General features: G+C 50.3%; 1 protein-coding gene across 4 annotated transcripts in view; it reads right to left on the bottom strand.

Annotated features, from left to right (window-relative positions):
• The window catches only part of Hivep3 (HIVEP zinc finger 3), a 416683-nt gene that overhangs the window by 150157 nt on the left and 252048 nt on the right, over positions 1–14478 (bottom strand). The gene's annotated exons all lie outside the window — the stretch shown is intronic.

Below are 14478 nucleotides of genomic sequence, written 5' to 3'. Positions count from 1 at the left end.
GCTTCTGTGCCTACCCTAGAGTGTGGCCTCCTTCCTCCACAGGATGACCATGCTTGTCTCTAGGTAAAGCACTTTGAATGTTGTACTGGATGGTGGATGCTGCTTCCATTGTCAGCACATAGACCCAGCTTTGAAATTATTTTTCAAAGCTCCTCCTGTTGGTGACTGAGCACTTAGCATCTCATTGAGGAAAAACAGCAACACAACACTTTGCAATTAACTTGGTTTTGGGCAGTCATGTCACCACATAGCTATGAACAGGGTTGCATGCATAGGACACTATTCATTTCTCATGGATTTGAACTTCATGCTCCAGGGGATCCTTTGAATATTCATTCATCTGTCAGACCCATAGCCCATTGGTCATGGACCCAAGGGTAGAAAGGGCATCAACTCTTCAGTGAAGCCCACTGAAGCCCACTGATACTCAAGACCTATTTGAAGTGGTCACACACCCTCTGACAGGCTGTGATCTCTTTCCATCTCACAACCCTTAGGAGTCACTGCAGAGGTGTTACAAGAATTAAATGAGAGAGAAGAAGGTGCTCAGGGCCTGGCCAAAGCAGAAACTCAACAAATGACAAAGGAGCAACAGGATCATCCTCACCACCATTATTTTATTACCACTATTTATATCACCAGGGTCACCACCATCATTGTTACCAACATTATCACTACTATTATCATCATTTCACTATTATTCCCTGCCATCTCTCCACCGGTACTGCCACCATCACCACTGTCCTTGCCAGTACCAGCACTCTCATCACCACACCATCACCACCATCATTATACCAACACTGTCCCTATCATCACTACCACTATCACCATAATACTAGTGCCATTTCCAAGATCAACAGAAGCACGGCCATTACCATGATCACTGCCTGTCTTCACCACCATCGCTACTGCCACCATCATCACTGTGAATATCATCATCATCAACAGCAGCAGCAGCTTCATTGTCTCATCATCATTATCCATGATCTTATCACCATTGTCTCTATCACCACCATCACCATCATCATGAATCATTATCAACAATAGCAGCACTGCTATCACAGTCCTGAGACCATCATCAGCATCACTGTCATCACCAGAATCACCATCATCATCACTACCACCAGCACCATCATCAGTACCACCATCTCCATCATCAGTACCACCATCTCCATCATCAGTACCACCAGCACCATCATCATCATCACTACCACCATCCCCATCATCAGTACCACCATCTCCATCATCAGTACCACCATCCCCATCATCAGTACCACAGTACCATCATCAGTACCACCATCTCCATCATCAGTACCACCATCTCCATCATCATCATCATCACTACTACCAGCACCATCATCAGTACCACCATCTCCATTATCAGTACCACCATCTCCATCATCAGTACCACCATCACCACCGACACCTTATCACCAACATTGCTCCCACTGGCATCATTATCAACAACAGCAATGGAAGACTACCATCGACCTTCACCACCACCACCTTTCTATCAGGATGCATGTCCTATGCTATCAGGATGCTATGTTGTGATGATGTTGTCTCTACTCCTGCTTCTTTTTTGGGGTTCCAGACTGGTTCTGTAACTTCAGACCTGCATGAACTTGGGGTCAGTTTCTTAACATCATTGAAGTGGTAACACACAGAACCTGTGACTACCAGACAGATGGCCAGCAGCTGCTGATGCTGTTAGCATTATTCTAGTTCTTTCCACCACCCGCTTCTGGAGGCAGGAACAATTCTACTTTCATCTCCCTGCAGGGCTGAACACAAGGCCTCTCTCCCAAAGACATCACTAAATGATTGTATGCTGGAGGATCATACAAAATCAGATGCAAAATAACTCTAGGAATGGGAACACAGGGCTTGGCCAAGGAAAACAGCATTCTCAGGACCCTCAAACATCAGCAGAGCTCCTGAAGGGAGCCATTCGTCACTCACAGAGCCAATCTGCAGGGCCAGTAGGACAATTCATTTATCAAGCTGACATCAGGTTTTCACACTGGCTCAGTAGCCAGCCCTTGACCATTGCTCTTCCCCCTACATTGAAATCTTATTCGCATCTGCCACCTCACTTAGTCTCCAGAAGAATGCTCAGAGGCAGACAGAATAGGAACTGACAATCCATTTTGTAAAGAAAGAAATTGAGGCTCAGAGGGGTGACAAATTTTGCCAGTGGCACACAGCAGTGAAGGCCATGGCACAACATGGTCCAGGCTTCTGTGACTGGCACTGACTCTCTGCTAGTTCCATGATATCATGCCATTACACTCTCATTGCTCAGCTGCTCCCTACAACCTAGGATTGAATCAAATTCCTTTGGGTGTTATTTTAATATGTCTACTTTAAAAGGAAGAATCTAAGTTACACTGGGGCAGGGAAATCCTGAGCAGGGTATGGGTAGTTAGGCAAGTAAACAGAGATCTCAATGGGTCCCAGGCCTGGCTCTCATGTGGAGCAGTTGTGGAATGCTAGGCTACTTCTCTGTGCCATGATCTCATCTACAAAGTAAAAACAGTGATATTTGTCTATGGAGTTCATGTGAGGATTAAGTGAGCTAATCCACGCAGAGCACCTTAAACATCAGCTGACACCCAGGAAGGCTTAGGTATAACTATTGCAATAATGTTGTGTCTTCTGTACTTAGCGTAGGTCCACCACTGCCAGGTCTCTGATAAACCCACATTAGGTGTTCAGCTGGATGGATTGCTCCTGAGGGAGAAGTGAGTGCCTATGCAGGCACAGCTGACCGGTGCTGGGGCACAGCCTCCTCCGCTACCTGGCTCCATGCCAGATCAGCTCTCAAAGCCCTTCCTTTCCTGCAAGCTGTGTTCTGTCTCCGCCTTGCTGCTGGTTAGGATCACAGGATATAGCCCAATATCTACATTCCAGCCCTCACCCCGTCAGCCTGTCACTCCACAGCCATGTGTTTGCCTCAGCTTTCTCATCTGTAATGTGAGGACACTCGCATCCACCCTGAAGGGATGCTGGGTAGGTGATGATGACAATGACTTTAGCGAGATCTGCAGCAGGTGGCCGGTGGACTTTATCTCGGGTAGGCGCATGCTAAGCTAAGCGCTCCTTCCATGGCTTCGGGTCCATTGCCAGGGATTGCTAATAGGCCAGGTACCATCCTCTCAGCCCAAAGGTTGCAGTAGAAAGGCAAATTCTCTGTTTGGTGCTCAGTGTGGACGGGGATCTGTGGAGGTGAGGTGACTGCTTGGGGAGTGGTCCTCTGGACAGTTGTTCTCCTGTCCACCAGGCTCTGAAGTGGCTCCAGACCTTTTCTGTCTTCAGTTTCCTGCTCTAAGGCCCAGCGGCTGGCTGTGGAAGAGTAGGTGTTCCTTCCCTGCAGTCCTGAAGAAAGGGTCAGGAGGTGCTGGGCTGTGACTGGAGGAGAGAAGACTTGATAAAAGAGTGTCTAGAGGGGCTGTCCCCTGGAGGCATGGCACAGAAAGATTTGACAGAATCTTCTTTCCTATGAGGGGGACCAAGGGTGCCTTTGTGAACTGACAGAATGTTTTCTTGTGACTCCTGCTGCCACCATGCCGCGGAGAGCTTAGGGACCATAAGTCGTGCCACCTTTGGGCTGGAGGGCCATTACGACCATGGGGGACATCTGCTGCCATTCTGACTGCGTGCTGCCCCTCTCCACCCCCCCGCCCGGGGACTCAGAGATCCCAATCTTAGAGAATAGTACATCACATGTCCCCACTTCCTTCAGTTGAGGGGAGGGGTCAGGACTGGGCAGGCATGTTGCTACCCTCCAAGTCTAGGGCTCACTCTTCCATGTTTGTGGCAAGATTACTATTGACGAGTTGATGTTTCTGGGTCCCTGGAAGATGCTGGATACTTTCTGAACTGTTTCTCCAGCCCGACTTCCTGTCAGTTCTGTTATTCACATCCTCTGCTTACTACAACCCTATGGCATACATTCTATGACATCAACTTTGGTTATAAGCCCTTGTCTCAAGGGGAACAAGGTCAATGGTTTCCCCTAACACTGATGGCTGTGTGTGACCAGGAGTTCTGGCACCAAAGTTGAGCATGAGACATCCACACTTAACATGACATTCTGCTTCTCCTCTGTGGTTGGAGGCATGCCCCTGTGAGATGAGCCCTTCTTCAGGCCCAAGTCTATGGCAACTACCATCTTTTAGAAACTGTTCCCTGGGACTCAGTTCTGACCAATGGGATCTATTGCCCATATTTAGAGCAAAGGGAAGACTTTTTTTTTTTTTGGAGATTCTGAAAAAGAGTATCTTTGCTAATAAAAGTAATCTGGGAAAGAGGAGAAATGTATCAGGAAGGTGCATTTCTTCTGTGAATCCTACCTGCACACAGCTGGGTCCCCGGGACAGTTGCCAGTCTGAGGTTGTGGTGAAAGGATGCTGATGGGAAAGGAGCGTGGAAGCTGGGAAGTGCCAGGGTTACTGGTGTCCTTTGGGATCTGACCTACTCAGAACCCCCTGCTCCAGGCTTCTGATTAATCCCTGCAGCCAGCTCTCTGTCACCTGCAGCCTGAAGCGTAACACACATGATCCCAGTTCAAAGCTGAGGCAGCTGGGTGGACAGCCTTGGAACCACATGAGATGGCTCTACCTGAGGAAGGGTCTGACTTTCCACCCTGCACATCTCTGCCCCTGACAACATGTCCCTGTACCACCTGCATACCCTTGCTATCTGTGGTCCACAGGTTAGCCCTCCTTCTGATACTGGTGGGGCACCTAATGGGCCTTAGTGTGCACCTTGAGTATAGAAAGTGCTCCTGTCTTGTTCCTAGCCTATGCCTCCATCCTGGTACAGCTGCAGGCGCACACTTTGTGCTTCTTGATCCTTGAACTGAGCACTTGTGACTGTGACTGGGTGGGTTTCTATACTTGCTTCTGAAATATCTGCTTCTGCCAAGGACTCCAAAAGTCTTATCTAGTGACTTCTTGAAAGCCCTAAAGAGGGCTACGTCCATTAGCTGCTGCGTCTTTCACTTTACTGAAGCCCCAGAACTGACCCATCTGTCAAAGCCATGTGGCTGGTAAGTGGTGACATGTGCCCAACTCTCTGTCAGTCCTTGCATCTGCACTCTCAGCTCTGCTACCCCAGGCCTCTGTCCCCTCCGCATGGCAGGCAGGGCTGGAGTCCTCTGTGTTTTCTCTCACCGCACAGCCCTTCATCCTCTGGTCCTGATAGGAATTCATCCTCTTCAGAAAGGAAGTGAGATAGACAAGAGCCAAGAGAATGGGCGCCACAGGTGTGGGGAGGGCGCAAGAGATTCAAAGCAAGCCTGAAGGTCTCAGGACTGTGGCTTTCCAGGCTAATGATGGCTGTCCATCACCACTGCTTACAGATGCCAAGTGGGTCAGTGAAAAGCTTGGGAGTTGGCCAGACAGTCCCATGTGCAGGTCCCAGCTCTGCCCCTCAGGAGCCCCATGAGCCTGAAGCAATGCAATCCCTTAGGCACAAGACCTCTTTGCACCTCAGACTCCTGAGCTGTATAACGGAGCTAACGATCCCCCCCTGGCATGACTTTGTGGAGAAGAGCATCTCCCAAATGCCTGGCTCTTAGCAGAAGCTGTTTTCCTTTCCTGCCTGTTCTTCATCAGTTTCTGCTGCCACTTGGAGCTGACTACTCCTGAGGCCACTATCAGAGCAGTTCCAGGGACGCTCACCCCAGGGTTGGCAGGGACCCGAGCACACACGGCACACTGGAGATAAACACAGGGTCCAGGCACCTAATTCTTAACAATGGGTTATTCTGGGGCTTTTAATTGCTCATCAGGAGGCAGATAGGCTCTGCACAGTGACCAAAGCTGGAAGTTGGAAGGATCACCAAGTAGCTAAGAGAGGAGTTGGACACCAAACACAGGTGCAGAATGCTATTCAATGGGCCACACATCCGAAAATGTCACAAGGGAGGGTGCTTCACAAAGCCCTGGGGTCACCAAACTTTGAGTGTACAAGTGGGGAAAGTGAGGTACAGGGAGACAAGAGCTTTGGTCTTGGTTTCAAGAGATATCCACATAGTTATCCTGCAGGCAGGACTCTGTGCTGTGCTAGGGGGAGCTTAGGAGGCGGGAAGGAGGCTGGACCAGTACAACCATTACCCTGCCTGGGGACCAGTACAAGAGGAAGTATGGGAAAGGACTGTGATAGTGTTAAGGAGGCATACTCTTTCTCACAGGGGCATCATTCAGCCAAGTTCTGGGCTTGCCTGTATCAGACGCTGCCCAGGGCTAGAGACCCATAGAGATCAGTCTGGCCCTAGCTTTCATGGCTGAGGGAATGCAATAATGGGCAGACAGAGTGGGGAAGATAGAAAGCTGGGGTTGCATATGCTCTAGAGTAAAGCAAGAGAAGCGGGCATGGGCCTTGGGAGTCTCCGGTTGGCTGATGCATTGGGCAGATGGCCAGGGTCCATGCTAATGGTGACATAAACTTTAACAGAGAGACAGGCAAATGAATGTTCTGTCCTGAGTGAAGATGGAGAGCCAAACTCTGAGCTGGCCTGCTTCCTGGATCACTGAGAACCTAGCAGAGCCAAGATCTGCCCAGTTCTCTACACGGCATGTATCACCCCACCACCCCTAAGTAGCTACTTTCCCTTCCTTCTTCCTCACCAGGGAGGAAAGCACCAAGGATACCCCTGAGCTGTCATCTTCAGGAGGGACTCATGTCAGGATGGACACTGGAGACTAAAGGCAGACCCTCTACCCCCCATACATAATAGGCCAAGACAGGTCCTCTGTCACCACCTTCTGCCATGGAAGTCTTGGTGTCAGACATCTGAAGTCAACCACTGCGGAGATGCGTGACCCTGATAAGTCCAGCAGAGCATCTGTCACAGATGGGCACTGTTGTTCTTGAAGAGCCACTGCAAGGATGCTGTAAAGAGAAGCAAGCCCTCCGGAGCTGCTGGTCTGCTGAATTCTCGGCAGACACAGGTACTGGGTGCTCCTGAATCAGTTCCCCTGTTAGTGATCTATGCCCCATACCAGCCCAGAGCATCCTCCTGTCTCAGGGTTCTATAGTCCCAGCAGCACTTCTTTCTCTCTTCTCTCCCCTTCTCTGTCTCTCTCTCTCTCCTTCCCTCCTTCATTCCTTCTCTCTCTTCCTCCCTTCCCTTTCTTTCTCTCTCTTCCAGTGCTGAGGGTTGAACCCAGGTATCCATTCCCAGTACTTTTATATTTTCTTTTATTTTTAAAGATTATCTCACCAAATTGTCCAGGAAGGTCTTGAACTTGCTAGCTTCCTATCTCAACCTTTTGAGTACCTGGGTATTCAGGCCCGAACCACCAGGCTTGGCTTTTTCCTTTCCTTTCCCCTTCCCTTCTCTTTCTTTTCTCTCTTCTCTTCTCTTCTCTTCTCTTCTCTTCTCTTCTCTTCTCTTCTCTTCTCTTCTCTTCTCTTTTCCCTTTCCTTCCCCTCCCTCCCCTCCCCTTCCCTCCCTTCCCCTCTCTTCTTCTCCCTTCTCTTCTCTTCTTTTCTGTGTTTTCTGTTGACCCTGAACATCACCAGCTCCCAGAGAGCAGCCCTAGTCACCTGCCTGAACTCAGCAGGGAACTACACTGGTCCATCAGGCAAGTGAACTTGGAAAACAGGGAAGGTTGAATCTTGGGTTGAGAATCATCTTTCTTATCTAAACAATCCTGGGAAAGTTAACTGGTATTTGTGAATGAGAATCGTAATTGCGCCCCAGGCTCTGCAAAATTATATGGTGACTTCAACACTACTGTTGCCATTATAGGATGATGGGTTGAAACACGAGCTCATTCAATTTGTAACCTACAGTCCTTCCCACAACATCATGCTCTCTGGATGTTCTGTCTCTTGTTCCCTTTTCCAGTGATGAGGAACCTACTACCTTCTGGGCAGCCTATGGTGTGTTTTGACAGTTTCTGAGTATCTGAGATTTTGCTGTGTGTTGTTTTAAGACCTGCCACACTGAGATGCGGAGAAATGAGTGGGTGATGAACCACCTGGAGGGAGGGCACTCAGTGGGATGTTGGGGAGCCCAAAGAACCAGAAATGGTATCTCTGGTTATTGGGTAGGGAGTGTTCCAAATGTGGCCCTGCCAACTACCTTCCTCGGGGCCTTAGAGCCAGCAGGACCTTCCAAGACTGCCGCTTCCCTGGCTCCCTCCTGCCCTGGATGCTCAGGGGCTGGACAGCAGGGCATGGGTTCTTAAGCCGTAATGTATGATTGATGAGTCGCATGAGCTCACCAGCTCAGGGAGGGAGGGTGTTCTGAGGGGAGATTGGAGGGAGGCTGGTTATGGATTTTAACCCTCTGATGTTACTGGCTGGGAATTTACCATCAATAATTCAAGGCAGTGGGGAGGAGGGGAGGAGAAAGGCAAAAGTGAGAGGGAGGCAAGGGAGAAAGGGAGGGAAGGTGTGGAGGAAGGGATACAGAAAGGAAGGAGGCAGAGACAGAGATGTGGGCGTTTCCCACGGCAAGGTGCTCCCCGCCATCCCCACCCCGTCAGTCACTCAGCAGCCGCCGCCATTGTCCTTGACTAATGACACTCGGGCTCAAAGGAGAATGGGACGAAGGGTTGCTGACTCCAGAACCTAGTTTTCCCTACCACTCTTTAGCGCTGGAATGTGGCCAGGTCAGGAAACAGGGAACCCAGAGTGTCCCTGCCAGCCTCAAGGACATCTAGACTCAGCTCACACTCAGGGACAAACCTATAGGGAGAAGAGCCTGGCGGTTCTGCCACCCTGGAGAGAAACCAGCCATTGGCCTTCTGGACAGTACCAGAACTTTGTTGCTGAAGCTGGAAAAAAATTAACTGCTATATTTAAAAAGCATTGTTCAGTTGCTATGGCAACAGAGGGGCTAAGAATAATATAAAAAGAAGATGATATGCCAGGTTGTCACTGGCAACCCAATTTTAAGTGTGTGTGTGTGTGTGTGTGTGTGTGTGTGTGTGTGTGTGTGTGAGAGAGAGAGAAAGAGAGAGAGAGAGAGAGAGAGAGAGAGAGAGAGAGAGAGAGAGAGAGAGAGAGAAGGTTGGATAGGGAACGGGCTCAGAGCTCAGACCATCTTCCCTGTGCCCTCTGGCACCATCTGCCCTGGCAATGTATCCAAGCATCAGCCAGGCCTGGCATCGTATGGCTCTGCCTAATTCTGGAGAGAACTGACACACTCTGGTCTTGTGCCCAAATAAAGGTAGCTCTCAGGCCCCTGATTGCTGTCCTTTCCTGGCAGTCCCTTCCCAACCCCCGCTGCCTGGATTGTTTCCCTTAGTTGCAGAACCCCAGCCGGAGGCACCTCTCAAGCAGATGGCCCCCAAATAGCATCTTCTCTGAGATCTCAGAGCTTTCAGGAGCCTGGTGGACTCCCAGGGGACCACCAGGGAGGGCAGATGGCCAGGAGAGAAGAACACGAGACACATTTATCAATCAGGATGGGAGGTGGCTCAGTATGCCTGGAGCAGACCCACAGAAGACTGGGAGAGGTGGGTGGGCACCCAAGGACCCTCATGCACCTGCCAGCTGCTTGATAGAGCTAGGGTGGCAGTATACCCATGGGGAGTCAGGAGCAGCAAAAAGACAGACAAGATGCCCATGGCAGTTTATTGGCGGCACATTTTAGAAGCATCCATCTGCTATTTTTGCCTCTGTCAAAGTCATGCAATGGGGGAGGAAAGCTTTGAAGTCAGCCAGTCCAGGATCCCCACACAGACTCTATCACACACTGTTGTGTGAGCAAGGTGTTCACCATCTCTGAAAGTGACAGACCCTTAGGACCAAGGCTGGGCCTCGGAAATCTAGGGTTTCTAAGATGTCAGCTGGGCGTGGAGACATCCTCAGGGCTTAGCTTCACTGTGGGTCCTGAGGTAGAGCATCTTTGCTGGGTACTTTACACCAAGCTCAAGTCCAAACTCACGGGAGCACCTGCTCAAGGAAAGGCAGAATGGCGTGTACTAGAGATGTTGGCACACAGAAATGGGAGGTGAGGGACACTGGTGGCCCACCACGCAAGGAGAACTCTTTCAATTCCAGAGGAAAGTGGGGGCTGTCATTACAGGACTGAGGACAGGATTGGGGAGGAAAGGCCCACCTATAGGAGGCATGGCCTGAATGAAGGCCAAAGGGCAGGCAAGCAGAATGAACATGGTGAGGAGGACACAGGAGAAAGGACAGTAGGACGCAGGGGAAGCTAGCCATGGGATGATCTTGGAGGGAGTGGCATGGGAGTCCAGGCGAGAGGAAGAGGCTTGCACTTAGACAAAATGGGACTTGGCAACTTACAAGCCATATCTGTGTTCATGACCCTCTTTGGTCATCTCAGAGTAGATAGAGGACCAGTCCATGTCATCTCTCTTTGGAGCATCCCACAGGCCAGGGGATCCGCTGTATGCAGGAGTAGCTTCATGTTGGTGGCAGTGGGCATGTCAACCATATTTCAGGGCAGGCATCATGTTCAGGAGGAGCTGACCAACAAAAATCAGACTCCATTATTTTTATGATTGCACTTTTTTGTTTTGTTTATGTGAGAAAGAACATGAAATGGGGGGGGGACTGGAAGAGTTGTAGAGGGGAAAGACATGATCAAAATATATTGTATGAAATTCCCCCCATATGTGTGCTTGAGTGTGTGCATGCATGTGTGTAGCATCATGATGATTCCAAAACATCCTCTAACAGTAGAAGATTCCAGGAGAGAGGGATCATGGTAGCTGTGGTCACAGAGGACTTCCTGGAAGAGGGGAGATGGGATGACCTTCTGGACAGATAGCAGGTAATGGTACACTGGTAAGTGTGGGCGGAGCTGGGTTGGGAGCATGAATGCCTGGCTTGGCGGCTGTGCTCTATGGGCAGCAAAGAAATGTGCAGACCAGATAGCACTTGGCAGGGCAGTGAAGAGGTAAGCAAGCAGAAGTGGGAGCCAGGCAGGGCCAGCCAGGCAGGGCTGCCCTCGGCTTCTCATCACTGATAGACTTCCTCTTTATGGGCTGTCTAGGGACAGTCACCTCAGGCCCCGAGCAGCCTGCCTTGGAATGAGCACATGTGCTCAGCAGCGTGAGGTCAGCCTCCACTCCACTGTCCTCCCATGACAGGTTACCAGCTACCTTCTAACCGGCTCTCCCAGGGCACACAATTCCAGGCTGGGGTTCCCTTGGTGGAGATGCCAGAGCTGGGCTTCCTGGGAGCTAGGGCTGAAATGCAAAGAGCTGTCCCTAGTGCCTCAGTCTCTAGAGACCCTAATTTGGGCAGGTGTGTCCCTAGGAAACCTGGATTTTGTCCCCGTTTCCTCCTTCAACCAGTCCTTATAGATGCAAGCTATGGCTCAGGCACTGTCTAACCATCCTGCCTCTGCCATGAGTCCTGGGATTCAAGCATGCACCACTCTTTCCAGTTTGTGTTGCTGGGGATGAAACTCACGACTTCATGTATGCTAGGACACTTGACCAACTGAGCAACTTCTCCATCCCTTAGGAGCGTACTTCTGATAGAACAACAGACCATGGCCAGATGTCTGGAGTTGAGGCTCAACAGTATGCTGCCACTGCCATAGATGATGGATACAGGGGTGTCCAGGCACCTCAGGACCCCTGGGCTGGACAGAGAAGCTTTGAAGGACAAGTGGGGGAAAGGGTAAGAGAACCTCATTTATGCAGAAAAGGAAAAGAAACTGAGTTGGGGGAGCAAGGCTCAGAGGTGGGAGCAGGGGCGCTCTATTTTGAGGGTAGGACATGCCTGCATTGGAATTTCATCTGACTTCCAGGAATAGTCATTCCCTCACCCACAGGAGCAATGCCCCTGTCGAAAACGCACTGAGACTCCTCATCATCACTTCCACCTCCTGAGGCCTAGCTACTCTACATTGCTCGGGGTGTCCCTGTCCTTGCCAAGAACCCAGTCTCACCGGAAAGCCTCCAGGTTCTTGAAATGTCTGTCTCTGGGGACTCAAACCACAGCCACAGAGAGTAATGACAGGTGACCAGACTTGGGGAACAGACACACAGACTTCTTCAGTGTCTCCTCAGACTCTGGAGTAACGCACAATTCACACTGACACCAACATGGGGGAGGCTGTGGGGCTACAGCAGGCTCGGGATTTGAACCTGGCACTTCATTGTTCCTGGTCCACTGTAGCAAGCTGGTCTCTCTTGCCCTAACTTGTATAAGCCATGAACCACAGCTGAGACGAGCAATTTATCCCCAGTCACTCTAGGACTCCCACACTGTACTCCAGAGGCCAGCCTCCTCCACAGCAGTCTGGCCCTGGTGTCAGTGAAGTGGCCCTCCCCACATACCCTCTGTCCACCTTCAGACATCAGGACCTCCATCCATGACACAGATTCCCCCCAGATATTTCTCTTTTTTTCTCCAAATTTAACTTTTAATTCATTCTTTGTGGATTTCACATCATACATCTTGATCCCTTCCCATCTGCCCTCTACCCTTGCAACCCCTGACAGGGTAAAACAAGATAAAATTTAAAAGAAAAGAAAAGACTTGTTGCAGAAGCGGTAGTGTGATATAGTCAGTCACACGTCCTTTAGTCCACGTATTGTTTCTTGCAAGTGTTCATTGCAAAGAGCTGTTGGTCTGGTTTGAGGTCTCTGGTTTTTGCTACATCATTAATACTGGGCCTTCACTGGGGCTCTTCCTGGAAATCCTGTTGTTGTCCCGTATCATGGGGATCCTGAAACTTTGGAACCTATCACCTCTGAGCAAGCCCTGGGTGACACCACAGACACTCTTTAAGAGCAGCTGAGCAGAAGGGGAAGCCGTCATCATTTTCACCACTGAGATGGTTGACAGTGTGGTCTGTTCCCTGGCTGACTCCATTTGAATAATCAAGGCACAGCACAGTTCATCTGGTTCCAAGAGTGACCATGAGAATTAACACACTACCTTCCTAGAGTTCAGTGCATACAACACTTAGAGGAGGAGTCAGCAAGATACTGATGGGACCTAAGCCAGGTCCCAGTGTCAAGGTCATAAGTAGAGAGATCAGAACCCTACACACTACTGCTGGGTTGTGGAAGGGTACATGAGCTTTGGAAAGCAGCGCAAAGAGGCCCCAGAAACCTAAAGATAGAACTTCTGCATGATCAGGCAGCAGTCTCTCTGCTGAGTATGTATTGAACACGAGATCTCAAAGTGATGCTGTGCTGTGGCATGCCTGGCAGCCTGCATCCCAGCTGACACAAAGCTCCGCTGAGAATGACCCATAAGGAAAATGTGCTGTCCACAGGCGTGTGTTTCATACCCACAACAGAACAAGACACAGCCTTAACAAAGAAGCTACATCCTGTAGTATCAGCGACAAGGCGAGGAGAGTGGAGAAAAGACGTCACACTAAGGGAAACCAACCATCCACAGCAGGACATCCATTTGTATGAGGTGTCGGGATTGGGGCGCCTGGAGCAGGCAGCAGGGGGATGAGCTGTCTCTACAAGTCTAGATTTCAGTGAAGCAAATCAGGAAATTCTAGAAACCTGTTGTAGAGCAGCATGACCATAGCCCACAACCACTGCACACGTGACCCATGGCCACAGGGAAGGGCTCATGCTAAAGGCTCTTACTACAATTTTAAAGGCTCATAAACCAGAACGAGAGGTGTAGGCAGGTGTGCTGGTTAAGCACCAGTGCTAGCGACCAATGTTTACATAATCTGGATCCTGTGCCAGGCTGAGACTGGAGCCACTGCCTGCTGGTAACTCATCTCAACGTGCAGTGCTGTGGAAGGGCCTTGTTCATGACTCTAAGCAAGTGAGGACACTGGCAGAGTGGCTGAGGAGTTTATCACAGTAGCTCCACGGCTCATGGAAGCAGAGCTGAAGTCAGAACCTAGGCTGGGGGCCCCAGTCCACCTTCCCAACACTACTCTCTGCTGCCATTCTGGAACAGAGATCTCTAGTCCCTAACAGAGGGTGTGCATCCTTCAGGGAACAAGGAGAGGTGACCATCTGAGGGCACAGCACAGATATTTTCCTGCACCAGACTCCAGGCAATGTCAGGGCTTCAGTGAGGTGTCACAGGAGGAACTGAGGGGCCTTCCCTGGAAACTCCTGCTCCCTTCCCTGGCCCACTGATCTACATCCTTCCTTCCTTGAGTCCTGGCAGCTCTGGAGTGCATCTCCTGTGCCCTGGGGACCTCACGCAGCCTGATCTAACTGTGGCTTGCCTTGCTTCCCTCCACACCTTATGTCCCTTTGACTTCTCTGGCTCTTAGAACAGGGCCAGGGATGCAGCTGCTTCTGGGAGAGATTCGCTGAACTGACATGAACTTCCTACAGATGTTAGTGCGGGCCCTGACCGGATCATGACATTAGCAAAGGAAATCTAGTTGCTCTACCCGCCTCTCCTCCCTCCACTTTCAAGGGGTACTTTTTTTTTTTTGAGTATTCATCATGTGTAGCAGTCAGGAGATAGCAGGGTAGCCTGTATTCTCGGGGTATTCATAGTCCATCAACAGCAAAGATGATTGTAGTGTGTCAG

The sequence above is a fragment of the Microtus pennsylvanicus genome, chromosome 13 (genome assembly GCF_037038515.1).
Source record: "Microtus pennsylvanicus isolate mMicPen1 chromosome 13, mMicPen1.hap1, whole genome shotgun sequence".
In the NCBI taxonomy this organism is placed as follows: domain Eukaryota; kingdom Metazoa; phylum Chordata; class Mammalia; order Rodentia; family Cricetidae; genus Microtus; species Microtus pennsylvanicus.
The sequence above is the reverse complement of the archived record's forward strand: the minus strand, read 5'-3'. Positions and strand labels throughout refer to the sequence as shown.